General features: G+C 36.5%; 1 protein-coding gene across 1 annotated transcript in view; it reads right to left on the bottom strand.

Moving 5' to 3' along the window:
- LOC150096717 (kinesin-like protein KIF21A) overlaps positions 1-24,129 on the bottom strand; it is a 753,433-nt gene that overhangs the window by 651,835 nt on the left and 77,469 nt on the right. The gene's annotated exons all lie outside the window — the stretch shown is intronic.

Here is a 24,129-nt window from a genome sequence, read left to right as displayed (position 1 = left end):
CTTCAACATAAGCTACTGAAATGGAAATGGGCTGGACATCTATCCAGAAGAGAAGATGACGATGGACTACCGTACTAACGGACTGGATTCTAAAAGAAGGGAAACGAGGCCGAGGATGTACTTTAAGAAGGTGGAGTGATGAACTGTCAAATTTTACTAAGAAAAATTGGTCAACCATTGCCAAGAACGGAGAAAGGTGGAAAGAACTGAAGGAAGCCTTCGTCTAGCAGTGGACAGAAAATGGCTGAAAAGAAGAGGAATTAGTTCTAGTTTTCTGGGGACAAAAATTAAAAATATGACAAATGTAATTGAAAAGCAAAAAAGAAAAGTACAAGAGATGGTGGTTCTGATAGGTATTAATAATTTAAGTAGTGACAAATATAGTATGAGAGAAGATAAGACAGGTCTATTGGAAGAAGTGAGAAAGAAATGTAAGAGAGTAAAAATTGTTTGTTACCCAGATATGATAGTAATGAGTTAAGAAGAAAGGCAATAATAGCAAATGATTTCATGTGCAGACTGTGTTCATTTGGCATCAGGAACCTTGAGAAATTACTTCTTGGTATGAGACCTAATTCAGAGAGTCAGGGAAACAAACTAGATCATCAAGGGAGGAATGGGAAAGATGTGTTGAAAGTTCAATTATGGTTTGCAAGCATGATAAGGATATGAATGTCTTCAAAACATGGTTATGTATGTGGCAAAGGGGTGGGAAAATATTATTATTATTATTATTATTATTAAACAAGACCTCTGGAGTCAAAGACTCATCTGGGAGGTCCTTTTATCTCACACACATCTCATCATACCATGTCTTAAACACACTCAAACTACTTGCAGACACCACACTCTCAGGCAAGGCATTCCAATTATTCACAACTCTGCACGAAAAAAATCTGCCTCTCACTCCCCTACTCACACCCTCTTTATACAGTTTCCAGGGATGACCTCTGGTTCTCCACTATTCTCTGTAGAACTTCTCTATTGATCTTATAACAACCCCTTACCAACTTGTGGGTCTCTATCATATCTCCCCTCTTCCTTCTCTCCACTCGACTCTGCAAATTACATCTTCTCAATCTTTCCTCATATTCAACATTCCAGAGGTCAGAAAAAACCTTAGTCAGTCGCCTTTGGACCCTTTCCAACATCTCTTCATCCTTCTGAAAACCAGGTGACCAAATCTGGGCACAATAGTCCATGTGTGGCCTAATCAAAGCCTTATACAATGGAACAAGAACCTCCCTACTTCTACACGTCAGTGTCCTCTGCATCATTCCTAGAAGTCTTTGTGTTGCCTTCACAATTTTGGCGATGTGTCCCCTAAATTTTAGATCCTTATCCACTATCACCCCCAGATCTCTTATTTCCTCCACTTCCAACAATATACTCTCACCAAGCATAAATTCTGCATCCCATCTTTGTTTTCCAAATTTTAAAACCTTACATTTTGCAATATTGAACTCACATCCCCATCTGCTTGCCCAATCACTCAATTTATTCAAGTCTTCTTGCAAGGCCACAATATCTTCACTACTCTTTATGGTTCGTCCCAACTTTGCATCATCTGCAAACAACTGAATATCTCCATCCAAACCCTCGCCAATATCATTAATATACAAGTTAAATAGTAATGGCCCTAAAACAGACCCCTGAGGCACTCCACTAGTGATTTTCCTTTTCCTGGATATCGCACCCCCATACACAACTTGTTGATACCTATCAGATAGCCAATCTCCAATCCAATGCACTAATCTAATATGCTTTGGGTTAAGACCTTTTAAGTGTATCTGGGGAGAGAAAAGAGAAAATTCTAGAAACAGACCAAAACAGATTGCATATCTAATTATAAGAATAAAAAAAGGTGGTAATTAATTATGTCTATACACAAATGCCAGGAGCATTAGAAATGAAGGGTTGAGTTCGATGCTTTCTTGAATACAACATGGCCTAAGATTGTTGGCATTAGTGAAACCTGGCTATCAGAATCATATGGTAAGTGGGATCGAGTGTAATGGTATACTATTTTTAGGAATGACAGAAGAAATAGGAGATGAGGAGTACTACTAATGATATAAGAGTCCAGTTAGGGTAGAAACCCATTAGCAAAACCTGGCTATCAGATATGGTAAGTGGGATTGAGTGTAACGGATATACAGCAATCCCTCGATTAATGTTCCCCCGATTAGTGTGTCATTTTTTTTCTATACCCAAATTCGATTAGTGCGCCTATATACATCTTCAAAATAAACATTACAGATTTTGAACATTTTCTATCTATACATTTTTATGACTAGCTATTTTAAAAAAAATCACTCACCAGGATGAAATATTTTAGTTATTGATTTAAAACATTTTACAAAGTTATTTTTAATAGTATACTACACTATTTCCATGTACACTATGTTCCAAATTTACCATGAAAAATTTTGCTGATCATAACTCGTGCCTACTTCGCAATTGTTTTCCTTACTTTTTTATTTTCAAGTATTTTCCCAATCTTTCATCACGAGTAAAAGAATAAGTGAGCAGAAAAGTAGAAGTGTGAAAAAAGATTCGAAAGGTAATCTTGTTGAAAGAAAAACTTGAAATAATAAAGAAAAATGAACAAGGCGAGTCCAGAGCAAAGATAGGACAAGAACACAAAATGAGTGAATCAACTATAAGAGGAATTTTAAGCAAAGCTACTGAATGCAAAAAGAGAAAGGTAAGGCTGCTTCAAGTTCATTATGCATGCACTCAAAATCAAATTATAATGTTTGAATTAGAGACTTTCTTTCTACATGGATCAAAGATTGTAACTGAAATCACATTCTGCTAAGCACTGACCTAATTAAATCAAAAGCATTAAGCTGTTTGCAACCTTGAAAGAAAGGGCTATCAATGATGGAAAAGAAGAATTCCACGTTAGTGCTGGGTGGTTTGAGGTTTCGAAAAGAGAAATAGCCTACATAATGTTTAATCACAGGCGAAGCTGCAAGCGCAGATAAGGAGGTGGCCGCAAATTATCCAGAGATTTTTGAAGAAAATTGTGGAAGGGGAGGGGGGGGGGGCTATTGTGTCTAACAAATATTTAATGTCAATGAAACCTGCATTTTTTGGAAGCAAATGCCTTCCAAGACTTTTCTGGCTAAATCAGAGAAATCTCAGCCTGGTCATTATGGGCGACTTTAATTTTCCAAACATTGATTGGGTACAGAAGAAATCTCGTGACAAGAAAGAAGGGGAATTTACTGAATTTTTATGAGACAACTTTCTCAAGCAGCATGTGAAAGAAGGAACTCGAGGTCAAAGAGTGTTGCATTTGCTCATAGTGTCAGAAGGGGTCTCTGTTAAGAACATGGCTATTTTACCACTAATTAGTGACAGTGATCATGCTGTGCTTTCTTGGGAAGTATCTAATCATACTGATGTGCATTAAAACAGATTACATGCTGAACTACAAAGCTGGAAATTATGATCAACTTAGGAGAATACTATCTTTGGTCCCATAGTATCAATTACTGAATTTGAAAAATGTCACAATGCATGGGAATCTTTGAAAAGTGCTTAAATGAGGCAGTATCTGAATATATCCCTAGTGTTTGAAGAATAAATAGGTTGGGAGTGAAATGGATGTGCAACCTTATTAAGCAAGAGATCCACAAGAAGATGATGTGGAAAGAATATTGTGAGAATAAGATTGAGAGGAGTTATGAAATATATAAAGCTCAGGCCAGAAAAGTAACGAGTGTTGTGAGAAAAGCTAAATCAGAGTATAAAAAGAAGCTAAAAAGGCAGCATAATGATAAAAATAATTTTATCATTATACTGCAAACAAAAGAAAGAATGAATGTGGAAGAATAACTTGACTGAATGCAGATGGTACTTGAGTGTTGGAAGCTAGTGAGATTGTTCAGTTAATGAGTGCTCACTTTCCTAAGATATATCAACCAGGTGTATGTAACATGATGTGCAGTGCTACTGTTGCATTGGATGAAGAGTTAGAAATTTATGGAAATTAGGTTGAAGAGCTGTTGCATAACCTGTAAGAATTTGTTAACAGGGATAAATAAAACATCAGCCCGTTTGTAAAGAAATGTTTAGCTGAATTGGCCAGGCCTTTCACGTGTTTATATAACTTGAGTCTCAGCTCAGGAATGGAAGGAATGTATGATAATTCCATTGTACAAGCATGGTGCAAAAACTGATGTGTTAACTACCGACCTATCAGTATCTCTGGTGCGGTATTGAAGATTTTAAAGAAGTTGGTAAGAACTCTCATACAGAAATGGGTAGACAAACAAACAATACTCTACAGAGCAGCATGGGTTGATCAAAGGAAGGTCATGCTTTAGCAATTTGCTTATATTTTATAACAATGCTATAGCTGAGTTGGATAAAGGGAATGGATACATCAGTTAAAATCGGGAATGGATACACTATGATAATATTGTATTTTTTAAGGCAGTTGATAGGATACCATGTGAGAGACTGTTGCATAAACTGGAGAACATGGGATTGGAATATAAACTCTTGACTTGAATCGGTCAATGGTTGACAGATATCAAAAAGTGGTATGTAGTTGGTGTGAATCTTTCAGATTTACGGTGACCAGTGGTGTACAAAGATTATATTCGGATTATGGGATTTAGATTATGAGGACAGATTGCGAGTATGTAGATGGCAGACTCTGGGTAACAGGAAAAAAAAAAAGGGGGGGGGGGAGTGATATGATAGAGATCTATAAACTTTTGAATGGGTTTGTTATAGGATATCATCTGATGTAATTTTTCATCACATGGAAGGTGGGGAGAGAACATGGGAGCATCCATGGAAGTTAAATTTATTTGCAGTCAGGAAAGGAGTAAGAGCTAGGTTTTTCTCCCAGAGAGCAGTGAGTAAGTGGAATTTTGACTTTAGGGGTAGTGTGTGTGCATCTAGTGTGAATGAATTTAAGAGAAGGTATGACAGCTGGTTTGGGTGATTTATAGCCTCCCTCAATGAGTCCTTGACTCCCTGGGGGTCTCAAATAATAATACATATACACATATATATATATACCAAGCAATTTTATAAACTAGGTTTTAATCCTTTTTTTTCCAAGCAAGCAAACAGACAAGTAAGTCAAATTTGTGCCTGCACATAGTATAAGTCTGAGGCAACTTGTGGAAATGGTGGAGTAAGTTCCGATCACTTTCCTTAGTATTTTCCCCTAATGCAAAGCACATCCCCTTGCACAGATGTACGATGCTATGCATTAATGGCAAGCACCACTACCCAGACTGGTTTTGACCTTTATTGAGGTCTCATCAGTGGGAGCCTGACCAAAAAAATGCCAAGGGTGAAGTAATGCAGAGCTTATAAATTTTACCTAAACAAGTTGCACAAGATGCTTTGACCTTATTAAATAAAAATCTCCAGATGAGAGCAAGATATTATATATATGTAGAAAGTTTTTTTTAACTTGGGTATACTATGTTAAAGATACCAAGCAATTTATAAGCTAGGTCTTAATCCTTTTTTCCCAAGTAAGCAAACAGACAAGTAAGTCAAATTTGCACCTGCAAGTGCAAGTCTGAGGCAACTCGTGGTAAAGATGGATTAAGATCCGATCACTTTCCTTAGTATTTTCAAGTCTGGGGGTAGTGGCCCTTGCCTCTAATGCATAGCATCATACATCTCCACAAGGGGATGTGCTTTGCATTAGGGGAAAATACTAAGGAAAGTGATCAGAGCTTACTCCACCTTTAACACGAGTTGCCTCACACTTGCACTACGTGCAGGTGCAAATTTGACTTACTTGTCTGTTTACTTACTTGGGAAAAAAGGATTAAAACCTAGCTTATAAAATTGCTTGGTATCCTTAACATAGTATACCCAAGTAAAAAAAAAATTCTACACACACACATATATATATGTAAAATCAAGGAGCATACATGATCATTCTGCATAATTTACATTATTACTAGCTTCCAACACAAATTTTCTTCTAAAGTAAGCTATTTTTCAGGAATGCAGTATTGTTCAATTTGTTGAAAATTGTCCCAAACATATCTTTCAATCTTCAATAGCACTGCCAAACTGCATTCCTGCAGTGCTATATATGAACATGATGCAATTCATATACACCTTAAGTTTTATAACTCCTTTGAGCATTTCTAATGTACATCATTCTAGCCGAATTTCTCCATTTCAGATTTTTCAAAATTTTTTTCTGTCACCCAATTCAAACATACAGAATATCCTTACCTGCAATTTTTATGTCATCTTTATCATCTCTGATTCCTTTTACACTACTCTTCCCTCCATTCCTAAGCTTTTCAATGAATGCAGAAGTTTCTGGCTTCACAATATCTTGTGAAATTCTACATTCTTTCCGAAACAGTTCAATGAAGGCTAAACACCAGATATCATGCAGTTTAGCCTGCTTTTACACAGTAACTTAGCTTCTTTACATTTCACTGTATTATTATTATTCGGGGAAATTCTTATTTAAATGCCACAAACTTATATTTCTTTTCCAGCAGTGTCTTAACTTCCTGAATCCACCATGAGGTTCTGATTTTTTTTTAAAATCCTTGCAGTTCCAACTTCACTGTCTACTTCTCTGACAAATCAATCAATTCCTTTCTTCTGATTTTGCTAATGAGCCTCTATGATTTAATTCTTTGATTTCAGACTTTTTCTTCAAAAATATTTGTATATTTGAGTTATACAGTACAAACAAAAAAGGATGAAAGTTGCTCAAACTTTCTTTCTTTTTACAATTTTCGTACATATTACTGCCGCTGTGGTATATTTAGGAAGGAGATAATCCAGATATAATTAAATTATCAAATTATCTTAAATGTCCCACTACTTTTATATAATTTACATTTTGGCAATTTAAATTATATAAAAGTAGTGGGATATTTAAGATACAACATTATTTAAAAGCCGAATGAATGTAGAAGCAATAGGAATGTATTCTCATAAGCACTCTGGTGCATTTCAAAACTTCCAAAGTTTCTATACACATTCGGCTTCGAAATAATTGGATCTTTAATAGCCACTACTTCTGTATAATTAAAATTATTATTTTCCATATTTTGTTAAATTCAAATTAGCATTGTCAGGAAACAATACACAATTCGCAAGACATACATGCAGGCACTATATAGTTAAATGAAACTGCAGTGAAGAAGAAAAGCAATTAGAAAATTAATCAATTAGAAAGATGGTCGTGGGATGATTATTTCCCAGATTTGAGACAGATTCAAGGAGTCTTTAATACATATATTTTTTTCTGTGAAGTAAGAAGTACACTTTTTTTTTCTTTTTACCCAGCAGATTCTTTGACAGATATCCAAAGCATGGACTAAGTCCTGAGAGCCAGAGATGATACAAATTGTACTTTTTTTTTATGAGTCATGTTTGGATATAGTAAGACAAATTACACCTTCAATTCCAGAAATTGTAACTAGTGTTTTGGAAAGACATATATGGATGCTAATTTTTTATGTGATCACCAGACTGCATTTTTAGCATATTTGTTAACTTTCTGGAACTGCCTAAAATGCTCATTCTCAGACCATAGCGCAAAAGACATTTGATGTTTTATGGTGCAAAGAACAGTTTCATATTGTTGCCAGAAAATGATCATAGCAGTACACAAGTTTAAAAATAGTAAAAATGGCATCAATGGATATAAATAAGAATATACATAAATGAAGTTCTTAAAAGAAAGGTATAAAAAAACAAGTATTAAAAAAAGAAGAGTAAAAAGCAGGTGAAAAATGTTCTATGAAAAAAATTAAAAGTTCACAAAATAAATAAAAAAACAAGCTATCACAAGGTGTTTCTTGTATATATCCTTTTGGATATATACAAGAAACAACAGTATAAATAAAAATAACGTAAGTGATCTATATATGGTAAAAGATATTGTCATAATGACTGTACTCATTCATAAAATGAATGAGGACATTCGGTTAAAATATGACTGATGATTAGGTCAGCATTACAAAACTTGCACACAGGCATGCATCGCCCCTCAATAGGAAGGTGTGTGTGTGTGTGTGTGTGTGTGTCCGTCCGTCCGTCCTATTGGGAGCCAAGCAAGAACAACTTTCTCTGTTTGAACCCTATGCAGACTACACTGCCATAATTTAACTTCCGACTTAATTTGGTAGAGCTTATTATTAGTGTCTTACTTCCAAGATGACTGCCACTGGGATAAAAGTTTACATCTGATAACCTGCTGGTAAATTAGTTTATGGTATGGGAAGATGGTGATGATTATCTGCTGCCTCATTTCCTCTTTTCCTAATGCAGCATGGAATCCAAGAAGCATACATATAAATGTAGCTTCCATAACAGACAGGCACTAGATTTGAGAGTCCTGGATGTTTTTGTAGCTCTAACCTTTTCATTGCCTGAAATTTTATTTATAGAGGGTTTAGCGAGTCTGAATATATTATGCATCTCTGGTAGCGATGCAGTCTGATGTATTTAAATGCAAGTTCTATTGAATACAGCTCAGCTGTAAAGTTGTTACACTCTAGTGGGATTTGTACAGATAAAACTGTCTGGAAAGAAAGCAGAAAATTTCACTAGGTCCTCCGATTTTGAACAGTCCCTGTGGATAGGCACAAAATTAGAGTCTTCTTTTCTGTATGCTTGAAAGAACTGTTGATAAACAACAGGAGTAGAATATTTTGGTAGCTTACAGAGAGAAAACATGGTGGCTTGCATGAATGTCATGGTGGTAGTGTATTTAGTGGCATCCATGTAATGTCTATTCAATAACTAGAGCTTGTATGAGAGCTTTTATTTGCAAACCAAAGGATTTTATGGCAGTCCTTTGAATGTTGTACAGATTCTCCCATCATGGAAAAAAAATAGTTAGCCTGTGAGTTGGTCTGGCAGGAATTTTATTTTCATAATATATAACAGAGACACCTGTTGACATTGACTGCTTCAACATAGGTATGTTAGCTGACATATTTAGAAAAAAATTAAAGACAGAAACTTAAACTGACACAAAATAAATTTATTAGTTGTAATATTTTCACCTAAGTAAATTGATTATTTTATTGTAATTTTCTTTTGTGTTACATTGCTGCTATTATATTGAGAATGCCTATAATACTTAGATGAAAATTTTACAGCTAATAAATTTATTTCATATAAGTTAAAATTTCCATCTTTAATTTTTTCTAAGCTGTTGACATCTAAGTGACAAAGGTGATTCAAAGTTGGTGAAGTTCAAAAATGTTCCAGTTGAAATTCTGATAGCTTGATGGTGAACAAGGTTTAGCCAATGCAAGGTACTTTTCCTGGTAGAAGCATAGACTTGGGACCCATAATCATGTTTTGATCTTATCAATGCCCTGTACAAACAAAGCAAAAAACATTGTCAGCATCCCAAGAGGTGGAAGATAGAGTGCAAAGCATGTTCATTGCTTTACAACACTTATCTCACAACTGCTTATGAGAGGCTTCTGATTGTTGGTGATGCAACTGGGATTAAAATTATTGGCTAAGATGAAGACCACAACTGTGGCAAAAGTGCACATAAATTAAAGGGGGAGGGTAATTGAATATGACATTATCAAGGTCATCTTGAGAGATATCTGCAGCATGAGGAACGTAGATGCGGTATGCTGTTCAAGTTCCAGCTGAGAGTACACTACTATGTTCATATTAAGAGAACTTGCTGGAAGGAAGTGTGGTTGCACATAAGGATAGCAATTACTCCATGGTCAGGTCCATCTCCTGTCTTGTCAGTACGAATGATGGTAACATTTTGTAATGTCCGATCATCACTATACTTCAGGTATGTTTCCTGCAAGCAGAAGCATATAGGATTAATTGTTGCCAGCCTGGTTGGCCGAGTGGTTAGTGTATCTGCTCTCCTACCATAAGACTGCGGGTTCGAATCCTCCCCGTGGGCATGGATGTTTGTGATTGTCTGTGAAAATACTAGAGGTGGTGGTGGGCAGTAGATGGCATTGGTGTAGATGATGGTAGTTGCAGTTCATTGTAGTTGGTGGAGGCAGTGAGTTGTAGAGTAGGTGCCCTCCCTCGATGAGGCTTTGGACTCCCTGGAGGTGTCAGATAATAATAAAAATAATTATACTTTTGCAAGTGAGCCTTTATGTCTATGTTTTGACAGAATCCACAGTTGTAGGAATGTTTTCATTATTTCTTTTTAGAGGTAACATCTGGCTTATAATTTTGTGAGGTTTTATTCTCACTAGTCTTGGATTTTTTTCTTTTTTTAGAAAATTGTGGATGGCCAGTATGCATTAATTCTTCATTAGGAAAAATATCTTTGGCATCAAACTGGACTCCCTCCACGGCACTAGGCATTAATTGTTTTATCTTGTTTTGGGAGAAACAGATGTATCCATGTGATCTCTTAGAGCATCTGGAGGCAATACTAAGACTCTCTGTGGTGCACATTTCATTAATTTTTAAATTATAGAATATTCTTGTACTAGAACTATTTTTGGGATGTCCACTGGAGTGAGCATATATCAGTTTTTCATTTATGCATTCTGAAGAGATAGCATGTAAATCATGACAATTAGGAATGTTCTCAGCAGGTACCTTCTCGGGATTTACCACTAGATGTTGCTATGTTTACAGAATACTGCTTCCTTGGCTTCTGGCATGCTCAGCAGTAAGTAGGGCATTTGCTGTACTTACTTTTGGTGTCTTGCTCTTACAGTGTGTTTTCATAATCTTTACTGCCACAGACGGCAGAGGCACAACAGGCAGTTTGAGAATAACCATGCATGTGACATTTAAAGCAGAGTGAAGGATCATGACGTAGCGCTTAACTGGGCAGTTTAGATATCTTGCTTTCACAAATTTCACACAATTTGAGACTTAGCCAACCAAATTGCACTATTGCTCACACAAGAAATACATATGATGGCACAACATAATTACATGCTGGCTGTAGTGTCACCCAATGAAACAAGGTTCCCGCACTTTTCGTCAGAGAACCAAAACGAATTCTCTCTATTGACTTAAACAAGAAATACATATGATGGTACAATATGATGCGATTTCATGTCGCCAGGTTAAAAACAGTCCCTACTATTTTCATCAGAGAACCAGAGTGAACAGTGAAAAGTCAGTTCCATTCATTTGTTCACTGGACATTAACAGATGCCATATAGTCACTCAGATGCTCAGTGATGTGCCACACCAATCCTCGCCATGTGATCCTATTTGTATGCTTTCCTGGAGGCTTCAACTCTCTTAAGATCAGTTACTCCAGAAACACCATCCATCTCACTGATGGTCTACCCCATCCTCTTTTACCAGGAATGTTACTTTCTATTACTGTTCTGAGAAGTCCTCCTTCTCAGAACATCCTTTCAATGCCTCCAAAGTATTTCAACTTTATTCTTTCAATATCCTTAAGAAGCCTTAAAGTTCTACTGATCCTTTCTAGCACCCATCCATTTGTCTGCCTTTAGTATATGATATCCTCAACAGCCTTCCGTAACACCAAATCTCAAAAGCAGCTATCCTTTTCCTATCAGACTTCTTTAGGTTCCAAGTCTGACATCCATAAGTCACTGCTGGAAAAACAGCTGCATCCAAAATCACCAACTTTGTTCCTGTGGAGATATATCTCCATCCTTCCAGATTTTAGACATGTCTCTGACTTGTTTTAGCCATTCCTAATCTTCTTCCGATGTGTTCTGAACAGCAATTCTTCACATTGATGATGGATACCAAGTACACTTGTTTCTCAGGAGCTTCTCTGTTGAAAAACAGCTGCATCCAAATCCCCAACTTTGTTCCTGTGGAGATATATCTATCCTTGAGAACCATAATCTTTGTCTTGCTAGGAATGAGCTGAAGTCCTCTGATCTTAATGATCTCATTAAATTTGTCAAGAATTTGTCCTAGTTCTTCCTTGTTATTACATAAGCATCATCAGCATACCTCCGATTATTGATCAATCTACCACCTATCTTAATTCCTGTTTTGAGCTCATCCATGCATGCATGGATGAGCTGATGATTCTCTCAACATAGATACTAAACAAGTGAGAAGAAAGCAGGACATTCTTGCCTAACTGTCTTTCCAACCTGAAGCCAATCCGTTAATCCAACACCCATTCTTACTGTGACTTCTTGCTCCCTGTACAAGTTAGCTATCAGCCTGATAGTGTGTTGAGGAAAATCCATTCTTTTTGTTACTTCCCACAGTTTCATATCCTGAACACAGTCAAAGGCTAGAGTAGTCTATAAAACATATTACCATAGATATTCTAAATTCTTTATACTTTTCTATGATCTGACTAAGGCAAAGGATTTGATCTATGGTAACCTTTCTTAAAACCTGCATGTTCCTCAGGCATCTCTGCCTCGACTTTGGCCTTAATCCTATTTAGAAGGATCTTTAATAAAATCTTGCATGCATGAGATATTAAGGTATTCTGTAGTTCTTGTAATCCTTCATATCTCCCTTCTTATGAAGTGATATGAAAATCAACTTCTTCCAGTCTCTAGGCTATGATTCTGTCTCCCATATCCTTGTAATCAATCTATGAAACACTCTTATCCCTCCATCCCCTGCAGCCTTAATTGACTCTGATGGGATTAAATCTGCACCTGTCGCCTTATTGCTATTAAGGCTATTTAACTGCTCTTTCAACCTCATGCCTAAATGGAGGAGGTTCCAAATCAAAATTTTCCTAGTGAGAGGGCTCCTCTAAATTTTCTTTATCCTGTCTGTTGTACAGTTCCTCACAGTATTCTTTCCATTTGTTTTTGATTTCCAATTCTTCTGTTAGTACCGCTCCTTTCCCGTCTTTGAAGACATTCAATCTGGACTTAAACTTTAGTCATGAACTAAACAAAATATCCCTTTATAATTGTGCCTCCCCATCTGGAACTCTAACTCTTTGCATTTTCCTGTCTAGTGGCTCTTCTGACTTCTCTATGCAATCTCATATTCTTCAGTCCGTGTGTCTTTGTTTTTCCAACTGCTTTCTTTTGATTATATCCCATGATGAATCTGATATGCATGGGTCTCTTAGTCTTCTTATTGGGCAGAGATATTTCTTGGCTGTATTCTGTGTTATAACCTTCACTGCTTCCCACAGCATTTCTGGGAAGTTCTCCTCACTAGTCTACAAAAAATTTTCCAAAGTTAATGTTTCTTCTGTGAACCCACTAGGAATTACTCTGGCATCCACTCTAGTACGATGTGCCTGACCTGGAAGGTTTCAGAGTTTTAGTCTTACTTTGGCTCTTACTAGTTGATGGTGCATACCACAGTCTGTTCCAGGACATTCTGGTAATGCGTTCCATTCACTGACAATTCTCCATGTAAAAAATCTACTCCTCACACCCCTCTTAACCGCACATTTAAATAATTTCCAGCAATGACCACTGGTTCTTCCTCTCTCACCTTCTACTCTTTTTATAATCCCCTCTGGATTAATCCGATAAAATCCTCTCACTAACTTAAATGTCTATCATATCCCTTCTCTTCCTCATATCCACCAAGTTCTGCAATCCACATTTTTTCAACCTCTCTCCATATCCAGAATTCCAAAGTCCCGATATTGTCCACCTATGGACCCTCTTCTAATGTTTCCACATCACACTAGAAACCAGGTGACCAGATCTGAGCACAATAGTCCAAGTGTGGCCTGGTGCCTTATACAGCAGCATAACCACTTCCTTATCCCTACATGTTAGAGTATTTATAGCAGCACTACAACGTGCAGCCTTTGCAACACTAGCAATATGCCCTCTCAAATTTTAGACTACTGTCAACCATCACTCAGAAATCTCATCCACTTCCTACAATATTCCATCATCAATATAGTACATAGCCTTATATTTCTGCACTCCAAAATGCAACACCTTGCACTAATTAATATTAAAACCACAACCCCACTTTTTTGTGCAAAATTTTATCCAAATCTTCCTGATGGGAATTAACATCAGCAATGCTACTTATAATTTTTCCAAACTTTGCATCATCAGCAAACAACTGAAGCTTATACTGTGCAGCTTTTATAAAAAAATTTTACACTTCCATATTTGAACATTTCTGGTTCAAATATCATCTGCTCCAGCTGCCTTTCGACATTTCAAATTTAAATATTAATATATATAGCTGATAACATTCCTTTTGAATATTTTATACAGTGTGTCATCGTTTCTTGTTTCATTTAGCAATATTCGAAGTAATTACATTCCAGATATCTAGAATATATTTGGTTTCATGTTGCCTTTATCAGTTCTGATTCCTTTACAATATCCTTCCCTGAACACAAATTTTTTTCAATAGCCTCTGAAACATTCTGTCACCTTCATGATATTGGTCTTTTATATTCTTCCCTTGACTTTTATTTCATTATTTCTTGCATCACTTCACTTGCTTACGTGTTTTTCTGTATTCTCTCAAACCATGTGCTTAGTTACTTGCAATATGCACTCGTCTTTTCCATAACTGCTTCTTTAGCATCCTGAATCTAACATGGAGTACTGATTTTTTATCCTTCAGCTATATTCACTATGTTTCCCATTCTTAAAATATATATATATATATATATATATATATATATATATATATATATATTGGCATACATATTTACTCGGTAGATAATGTTATAAAAAAATTAGTTTGAATGACTATAATACCGAGAATAAAAAGAATAAAGTTTAATGCTGAGATACTACTAGTTTCGTTGAACAAAATTCAACAACTTCTTCAGGTATCAAAGACAAATAATTATGTAAAATAACAGAGACATAATAAAATTACATCAACAGAACTAACATAAAAGACCAAAGTACAGTTTAAAACAGAAATGCATGCTGGAATTCCTGTTTTAAACTGTACTTTGGTTTTTTATATTAGTTCTGTTGATGTAATTTTATTATGTCTCTGTTACTTTACATTCAACTCTCGCATGTAGTCAACTTTAATTGGAATTCCAGCACGCATTTCTGTTTTAAACTGTACTTCGGTCTTTTATATTAGTTCTGTTGATGTAATTTTATTATGTCTCTGTTATTTTACAAAATTCTTTGTCTTTGATACCTGAACAAGTTGAATTTTGTTCAACGAAAGTAGTAGTATCTCAGCGTCATTCAAACTAATTTTTTCATATATATATATATATTCAGCCAGTCTGCCAATCAGTCTCCAAGATTTGTACGTGTTTTCTAACTCGTGCATTTTTTTTTCTTGAATAATCTTTGCAGTCTACGATTCACCTCTGAAATCTGCTCAATTTGATTCTTAAAACTTTCTAAATATATAAAAATTAAGTGGATATTAAATCTAGCATTATTTCAAAGCCAAATATAGAAACTATAAAAGTTACATATAAAATACGACCAGAGAGCTTATGGGAATACAGTCGAAGATATTCAAGTTGCCCTAGCCGGACCTTATAGGAGAGATTATCACTATGCCCAAGTGTCCAGATATTCCCTTCCTACTAGTCCATTTTGAAAAGGTTTCACTGGCCTGAACAGCTAGTTCAAACTGGTTGGTTTTCATCAGAAACTGGTGTTTAAGTAAAGGGCCTCTCTAAAAATTAGGCGATCTCCCTACAAGTGACTGAAAGATTGTCAAACTCAGTGTTGGTTCCACTCAGTGACAAGCTCACCCCACCACCAAGCAGAACCACTCATTTTCCTACCAACACCCACACAGACCACGCCAGAAAACACTCTCTCCAGAGACTCAAACTGCTCTGTCAAGGCACCCCCCACCCCGAAATCTAAGTCCCCCCTCACCAGGAGCGAAATTCCAGAAGAAACCTTAGGAGAGCAAAAACTCTCAGTAGTAAGGAACTTGAAACATCAGAGAGGTGTATTTTTCATAAGCGAACTCTTGGTCAGTGTGTAAAAGTATTTACTAAAATAAAGAGTCAAAAAGGGCTTCACTTCGGCAATGCAAATTTATAAAAATTAAGTGGATATTAAATCCAGCATTATTTCAAAGCCAAATATAGAAACTATAAAAGTTTCGTATGAAATTTGACCAGAGAACTTATGGGAATACACTCGCCGATATTTAGGAGTTACTCTAGCCAGACTTTATAGGAGAGATGATCATTATTCCCAAGCGTCCATATATTCCCCACCTATTGGTCCATTTTGAAAAGGTTTCACTGGCCTGACAGATGTTTCAAACTGGTGTTGGTTTTCATCAGAGACCAGGCAGAAACCTTAAGAGAGCAAAAACTCTCAATACTAAGGAACTTGAAACATCAGGTGTAAGCTCTCTTCAAATTTCATACAAAACTTTTATAGTTTCTATATTCGGCTTTGAAATAATGCTGGATTTAATATCCACTTAATTTTTATAAATTTGCATCGCCGAAGTGCAGCCTTTTGGCTCTTTATTTTAGTAAATACTTTTATGCACCAACAGCGAGTTCGCTTATGAAAAATACACCTCTCCAATGTTTCAAGTTCCTTAGTACAGAGAGTTTTTGCTCTCTGAAGGTTTCTTCCAAATCTGGTTCGGCTGAGGAAGCTTAAGATTTTGGGGGATTTTACCTTGAGAGCATTTTGAGTCTCCGGGGAAAGTGTTTTCCAGCATGGCCCGTGGGGTGCATTGTCAGTGGATGCTTTTCCCTGGAATATGAGCAGTTCTGCTCAGTGGTAGGGTGAGCCTGTCATTGAGTGGAACCAATGCTGAGTTGGATGATCTTTCGGTCACTCATAGGGAGTGGTCCGGAGGATCGCCTATTTAGAGAGGCCTTTACTTAAACACCAGTCTCAGACAACAACCAATTTGAAATACCTGTCAGGCCAGTGAAACCTTTTCAAAATGGACCGACAGGAGGAGAATATATGGACTGCTTGGGCATAGTGATCATCTCTCATATAAAGTCCAGCTAGGCCAACTTGTAAATGCAGAAAGCGTATTCCCATAAGCTCTCTGGTCAAATCTCATACGAAACTTTTACAGTTCCTATATTTGGCTTTGAAATAACATTGGTTATTACTTCCTATTTTGAATCCCTTGTGTATTCTTGCACCCCTAAACCAGGATGAAGTTATCACTACCAACAATAACACAGTCAATGAGACTTATTTCTGGCATCTTCACTTCATGTGAATTTCTGAACATCTTTATGTTGCAATATGGCGTCAGTAATGCCTGGTCCATGTTATTAACAGAAATCCAGCAGGTACATATTATTATTATGTACTGCTGTTTTCTCCAAATTTTCCCAAAATATTTCTGCTGTGTATATATGTTAACTATTATCTAATGACTGAACTCCGAGATTATAAGGAAACAAGTAAATTTAATATATCCACACAACTAGTTTCGTCGGAATGCCGACTTCATCAAGTATAATAACATAAAAATAAATAAAAGACTATAAAAACATTGCATTTCTACAATAACAGAGCATTAAAAAAAAAAAACTGTAGTTATGTTTGAACTGAAGTCTGAGCTAGAGTTCTAGTGTCATGCATATGCAAGCATATGACTTCTCGTGTTCTCCAATACTGAATGGCAGACCTATGAGAGTCTGGCAAACTAACTGAGATTGCTGTTCATGTGGGAGGAGTCAAGGATTATTTCTTTTGATTCGAAGATGCAACGTTCTAGTTCATCGTAACGTGTGTATGTTGGATGTTAAATTCCAGTCTATTTAATGTTGGAGCCTTCATCATCGGAGTTAACTGAGAACAAGACGTGGCTGGAGAGGGCACTGGCTTGGGTTCTGTTATATGAGATGTCTCTCTGGTGTTCTTCAAGATGGAGAAAGACAGACTTTTCTTTTTGGCCATAATACGGTTCACCACAATCACACACTATTCTGTAGATACCTGGAAAGTGAAGATGGTGATGCTTCTCTTTGGGGTGGCTTAGGATTGACTGGAGTTTTAGTAAAGTGGAGAAACACATTTTGATATTGAATCTCTTTAAAATTCTTGCCAATTTAGGAGGAGAGGGAACTGATGTAAGGTGAAGAGATGCAGGCTCTGGGGTTAGTAGAAACCTCATTAGTATGTTGATGACGGTGATATAGTAGTCTGTTAATACTTTTTGAAGATTAACCATTATTTATGAAGGTCCTTTTAAGATGTTTCAGTTCATTTTGGAGCTCTTCTTCATCTAATAATACGGAACTAGCATGATGAGCGAGAGTGGATATGATGCCAAATTTCTGTGGTATACAGTGGTGAGAGGACGCATGTGGGTACCTATCTGTATGTGTAGGTTTTCTGAAGATTGAGATTTTTAAAGTATCAGTCATCCTGATAAGCTTCATATCTAGGAAGGCCAGAGAACTGTTTTCTTTAAGTTTAGCAGTAAACTTGATTTTGGGATGAAAGTTATTTAAATGATTTAGAAAAACTTGAAGGTTGTCTGTGCCGTGCTCCCATATCAGGAAAACATCATCTATATACCGGAGCCAAATTTTAGGTTTCAGCGTAGCAGAAAAAATATCTTTTTTTCGAAATATTCGAGAAAAATGTTTGCTAGTATCAGAGACAGTGGATTACCCATGGCTAATCCGCTATTTTGTTTGTAAATTTTGCCCTCAAATCTGAAGTAGCCTGAATTAATACAATGTGAAAGTAAAGAGAACATCTTTTTTGAAATCTTGTTTCTAAGAAGAGTAAGAGGGTGGATACATTAGTAAGAGCGACACTTCATCGAAGCTTGTCACGACGTATGAATTGTTGAGTTTAAGGTTTTTTATCTTTGAAACAAAGACAGCTGAATTTTTGATGAAAGAAGATTTTCCTGTGAAGCCTTTCAAGGAGACAGCGAGATATTTCAAAAAGTTATATGTAGGGGAGTCGATACTTTCAACTATGGGCCTTAAAGAAGTATTTTCTTTATGTATCTTTGGAAGGCCATACAATTAGATATATTTATATATACATATCTGATATTCACTTCCTATTCTACTCTTTAGATCTTTTTTTATGCCAGCTACCTTCTCTAATGATTTTAAACATTTCTGTCCTTTTTTTTTTTTTTTTTTTTTTTTTTTAGAACTTTGAAAGAACTTTGTGGGAAAATAGGCACAAATAAGTCTTATTTTCAAATTTCCCAGTTTGATATTTGTCCACATCATTACTTGATATTGCCTGCATAAATAGCACAACTACTTTTCCTGATCACTACTATCTGAATATAACATCTTACATTTGTCATTTAGAGGAATCTTGTCTGTTTTCATCTTTCAACTGCCAGTTCCATTTGTTTGCTACTGATACTTCTTATGCTGATTGTACTTTACCTTGAATTCTGTGAATGTTGAATTGCAGTAGCTAATTTTCATTGTTTTTCCCTGATTCCTATCCTCATCCGTCTAGGATGGGTTGAGTCCCCTCCTAATGAGGGGTTTCCTGGCATATTAATGCAGCTGGTTCACCACTCCTCTGCTGCATCCCCTAAGAACAATTCATGATTGGTAATCCGTGTGTGTGTTCACAGGGTCAGTTTGCCTGCTTGCTTTGAAAAACCCAGATAAACTTGGGGGGGGGGGGGGGGGGGCTGCTGTCCACACCCAAGACCAGCTAACTTGGCTATAGCTGAGGAAGATCCTTGAGCTCCTCACATCATCGACAGGAATTGAACCTAGGACACTCTTTTCTTAAGCATATGGTTGCGAAGCACATAGCCAATAGGCTAACCGCTTTCCTGATTACCTGATGAAATAGTGCTAAACCTGTTGAACCAGGAGACACCTTAGCTGGCATGAAATTTCATCATACTGTATTATCATTTTGTTTTTGGTCAGCTAAATTGCAAATTTAACTGACCTGAGATTCTGACTTAATGTCTAATTCTCATCTGGTGTATCCCATTAGTAGATGCCTGCCTAGATAACAAAGGAAGGAGAATGGCATACACCAGATGAGAACTAGACATTAAGTCAGAATCCCAGGTCAGTTCTTTGCATTCTTTAAAAGGACAAATAGAGATCTCCCAGTTATCTAGCTTTGATCCTAAGAAATTCCAATATAAACATAATACAAAAATAATTTTAAAAATGTTTAGCCCATCTACAGTATTGATGTGCCACAGGTTCACAACTTTTCATGGGTGGGAGGCACATAAAAAAAAAAAATGACCAAAGTACATAATCCATTGACACACTGCTGATCACTTCACCTGGATTCAACTTCCACATATATACTTTTTGATGTCTGTCCATCAGCAAGACTCATCCATATTACCAGCTTTACACTATTCCCATTTGTTCCAATTTATGCAACAGAGTTCCATGTAGTATCCTACTGATAGCAATATACCCATTCCAAAAAGGAAGTATGCAAGGTAAGATGGCATGCTGCAGCAAAAGCTTCTATATACAAGTAGACTGGTGGTGATGATACTTAACAAGCAAACTGTTTGCTTAAGCTTAGGTAAAGGATTAAAGTGAAAATATAATTTATTGGCAAGTATAATAATACTAACCAAACAAAAAAAAAAACAAGGAATGGCTCTAGTGAACATAGCAGTAGATTTGAACTGTGCTAAAAAAGTATTTTTTAATTAATGTATAGTGTAGCTTTTTATCACAAATTGTGCTGCATTTTTTCAGTCTGGATGCGTCTCTTTCAGCAGTTGTTGTTGGAATTTTGGCTGTTTATATTGTGTTTTGCTATTTGTTTGTTTTTATTGCTTCTGCTTCTGAAAATGGCATCCATAAAGAAGTGCGTGTTGGCAGCATGGAAAGCTTCAGTACAAAGAGAGTTCTCCTGGATTTTTCAAAAATTGCTATATGTATGCACCGAAAAATGTGAAAGATTTGTGGATTGTTTGGTGAAAAGAAGGAAAGCATTAACATATGCGAAAAGTGTCTTGATAGATTACAGCGATTAGAAATGGGAGCAAGAGTCGGAACCATAGTAGAAGAGCTTAGGTAAGAGTTAGTGAAATGAGACATCTGGAAGAGGATAATAAACATCTAAGGAAGAGATTGGCAGATGAGAATGAGGAGGAAGTTAATATTGCAAAGAAAGAGTCAAAAGGATAGTCGTATATCATTATAAGGGGACTATCATTAGAGGTGTGATGACTAATAAAGTGCACAAAACATGCTTTCCTGGTAGAAAAATATAACAAATAACTGATGCAGAATGAAAAGGAAAGAGTAGGCATCAAAATTAGTGGTATTCGTGGGCACAAATGACTTAGTTGAGGGAAAAAAAGAATGTTGATAGACTTGAAGTTGTTGCAGCAGGTAAAGGATAAGTGTTGTTAGAAAAGTCATTAGCATGTTGCTCAGATATGACAATAGTGAACTGAGAAGGAAAGCAGAGATAATGAATAGTAAAAGGTATCCGATGTAAGGCAAAGGGGTTCACAGTTTACAAATCTATGGGGTGAATTTGAAGGAAAGGTGGAATGGCTTAAAGTTGATGGATTACATTTGAATGGGTTTGGTGGTTTTTTTTCTGAGAAGCCACAGAATCAAGAAGTTAATGCAGTAAATGATCAGAGTCTACTTGTGAAGCAGGATTGTACAACTAAACTGATTGTACAACAGGAGGAAGATGGACACAAGGTTGAAGATGTGGTCACAGCAGCACAAGATGATGGAATAAACAAAGGTGAGGATGAAACAGTTAGGAATGAAAATCAGAGTCAGGATCAGAGAAAAATGGGAGTGATCAGATCAAAGAGAGGCATGATATAGCAGCTAGAATAGAGAATGTTGGTACTGGCAGAATGGCCTCAAAGACACAGATTGTTATGTTTGTATGCAAATGTAAGAAGTATTTGTTGCATTGATTGAGTCAGAATGCCCAAAGATAATTGGAATAGAAATGGAAGGATATATAATCTTCCTGAAGGATAGGAATATGAAAAGAAGAGGGGGAAAGTCTGTTAGTGATTGCAGAGGAATTGTGTCCACGAAGTGTGGAAGTTGATAATGCAGACACAGATTTAGATTCTCTGTGGTGTAAAGTTGAAATCAGCAGGCTAGTATATCTAATAGAATGCTGTTATAGGTCAGGGAATGTAGAGAATACTGAAAATGTTTAGGCAAATTGGTTGGGCTTGTAAAAAGAAGGTGATCCTGATGGGAGACTAATTACAGGAATACAAATGGAAGAAAGAGGAGATAGTGTATGGGAACAAAGAGAGAGTAAGTCTGTTGAATTTCTGAGAGATAAAAAACTTAAGCATCATGTGACTGAAGCAACTAGAAAATTTAATTTGTTTTGAATTTGGTGATAACTTCACAGGATGTAGCTGTTAATGATGTGTTGACACTGTCACCAGTTGGAGAGAGTGATCACAAGGTATTTGTTTGGGAAGTGGTGGTGAAAGAAGAAAAGGTTACTGCCAAAAATGGATATATGTGGAAGTATAAAGCAAGCAATTATAGGAAGCTCTATAGTCTGTTAGCATCAGTATATTGGGTAGATGAGCTGAACAGAAAAGATGTTGACAGTGCATGGAAATTCACAAGGTTGTATCTGACACAAGCAATGTATAATGACCAAGGTTAAGCAAGTAAACAGAGTAGTAGTGAAAGGATGAACAGTGAAATCAAGCAAGTTGTGTTGGAAAAGGAAATGCTATGGAGAAGTTACAAGACAGCTAGTAATGGATCCATGATTGGATCCATGAAAAGTATAAAGTGTAGGCTAGGAAGGTGACAAGCATGGTAAAGAAATAAAAGCTGCAGTATGAGATGAGATTGGCTGGTCAGGCCAATGTTAATTCAAGGGAATTTTTCCACTATATGACAAAGCAAGATAAAGAATAATTATGGCAGGGTGATAGAATAACAGTTGCAAAGGATGTAGTGGAATTATTGAATGGCACTTTATTGATGTATATTATATTGGTTAAATGATGCAGAGCAATATATAGAAGGGAGGCAAATATTAGGAGAATTGGAAGTGAAAGAATCAGAGATGTATAAGGTGTTGACTGGGTTAGATATTAATAAGGCTGTGGGAATGGATAATATATCACCACGTATGGCTATGCCCCTAACCTGGTTATTTAAGGACATTCTTGCAGTGGGTAGGGTTCCAAAGGAGTGGAAATAAGGCAAAATAGTACCATTCCACAAGCATGGTTCTAGGATAGAAGTTTTCAATTATAGATCAGTCAGTATAACTGCAGCTGTGGTCAAGATGTTAGAGAGAATGGTTAGGAATAGAATAGAGGATTGGGTTGATGGACATAGCATTCTTTATGATGGCCAGCATGAATTTCTAACAGGTAGGTCATCTGGTTTTAGCAATTTACTTGCATTTTATGATAAGGTAACAAGCGTGTTAGATAAGGGAAAATCACATACAGTGATATTCTTGGACTTTGCCAGAGCGTTTGATAGATTACCACATGCTAAATTGGTGTACAAGCTGCAGAGGATGGGAATAAATGGTATATTAGTTAGATAGAGCAGAAATTGGCTCTCTGAACAATACCAGCAAGTTGTGTATGATGGAGCAGTATCTCAAAAAATAGGGTAACCAGTGGCTCAGGGTTCTGTTCTTGGGCCCTGCTGTTTAACTTCTTTGTAAATGATATATTATGTGTATTGACTGGGGATTTTCAGCTGTTTGCTGATGATGCAAAGTTGGGGAGAATTATAAGTAGCACTGCTGATATTAATTCCCTTCAGAAAGATTTGAATAGACTTGACATGGACAAAGTAGTGGGGCTGTAGTATTGATATTAATAAGTGCAAGACGTTGCATTTTGGATTTCAGAAATATAATGTTGCATACTATACTGATGGTGCCGTACTGCAGGAAGTGGATGAGATTGAGAGTGATGGTTGACAGAATGAAGTGTAGAGGACATATTGCAAATGTTGCAAAGACATCATAGTGGTGTTCTATAAGAGGTACTTTAACATGAAGAGGTTGTGTCACTGTATAAAGCAATGCTCAGATCACACTTAGACTACTTTGGTCACAATATCAGTATTTTGGAATGCTGGCTATGGAGATAGGTTAAAGAAATGTGAATTGCAGAGTTTGGTGGATAGGAGGAAAAGAGGTGATATGATAGAGACATTTAAGTTGGTTAGAGGATTTTATTGGATTAATCTAGATAGCATTATAAATACAGTAGAGGTCGAGAGAAAAACCAGAGGCCATTCCTGGAAGTTATGTAAGAATGTGGTGAAGAGGAGTAGGTTTTTTACAT

Source organism: Typopeltis vanoorti, chromosome 18 (assembly GCF_054136105.1).
Source record: "Typopeltis vanoorti isolate ZY-2024b chromosome 18, IOZ_Tvanoo_1.0, whole genome shotgun sequence".
Classification (NCBI taxonomy): domain Eukaryota; kingdom Metazoa; phylum Arthropoda; class Arachnida; order Uropygi; family Thelyphonidae; genus Typopeltis; species Typopeltis vanoorti.
This window is presented reverse-complemented; position numbering and strand designations above follow the sequence as displayed.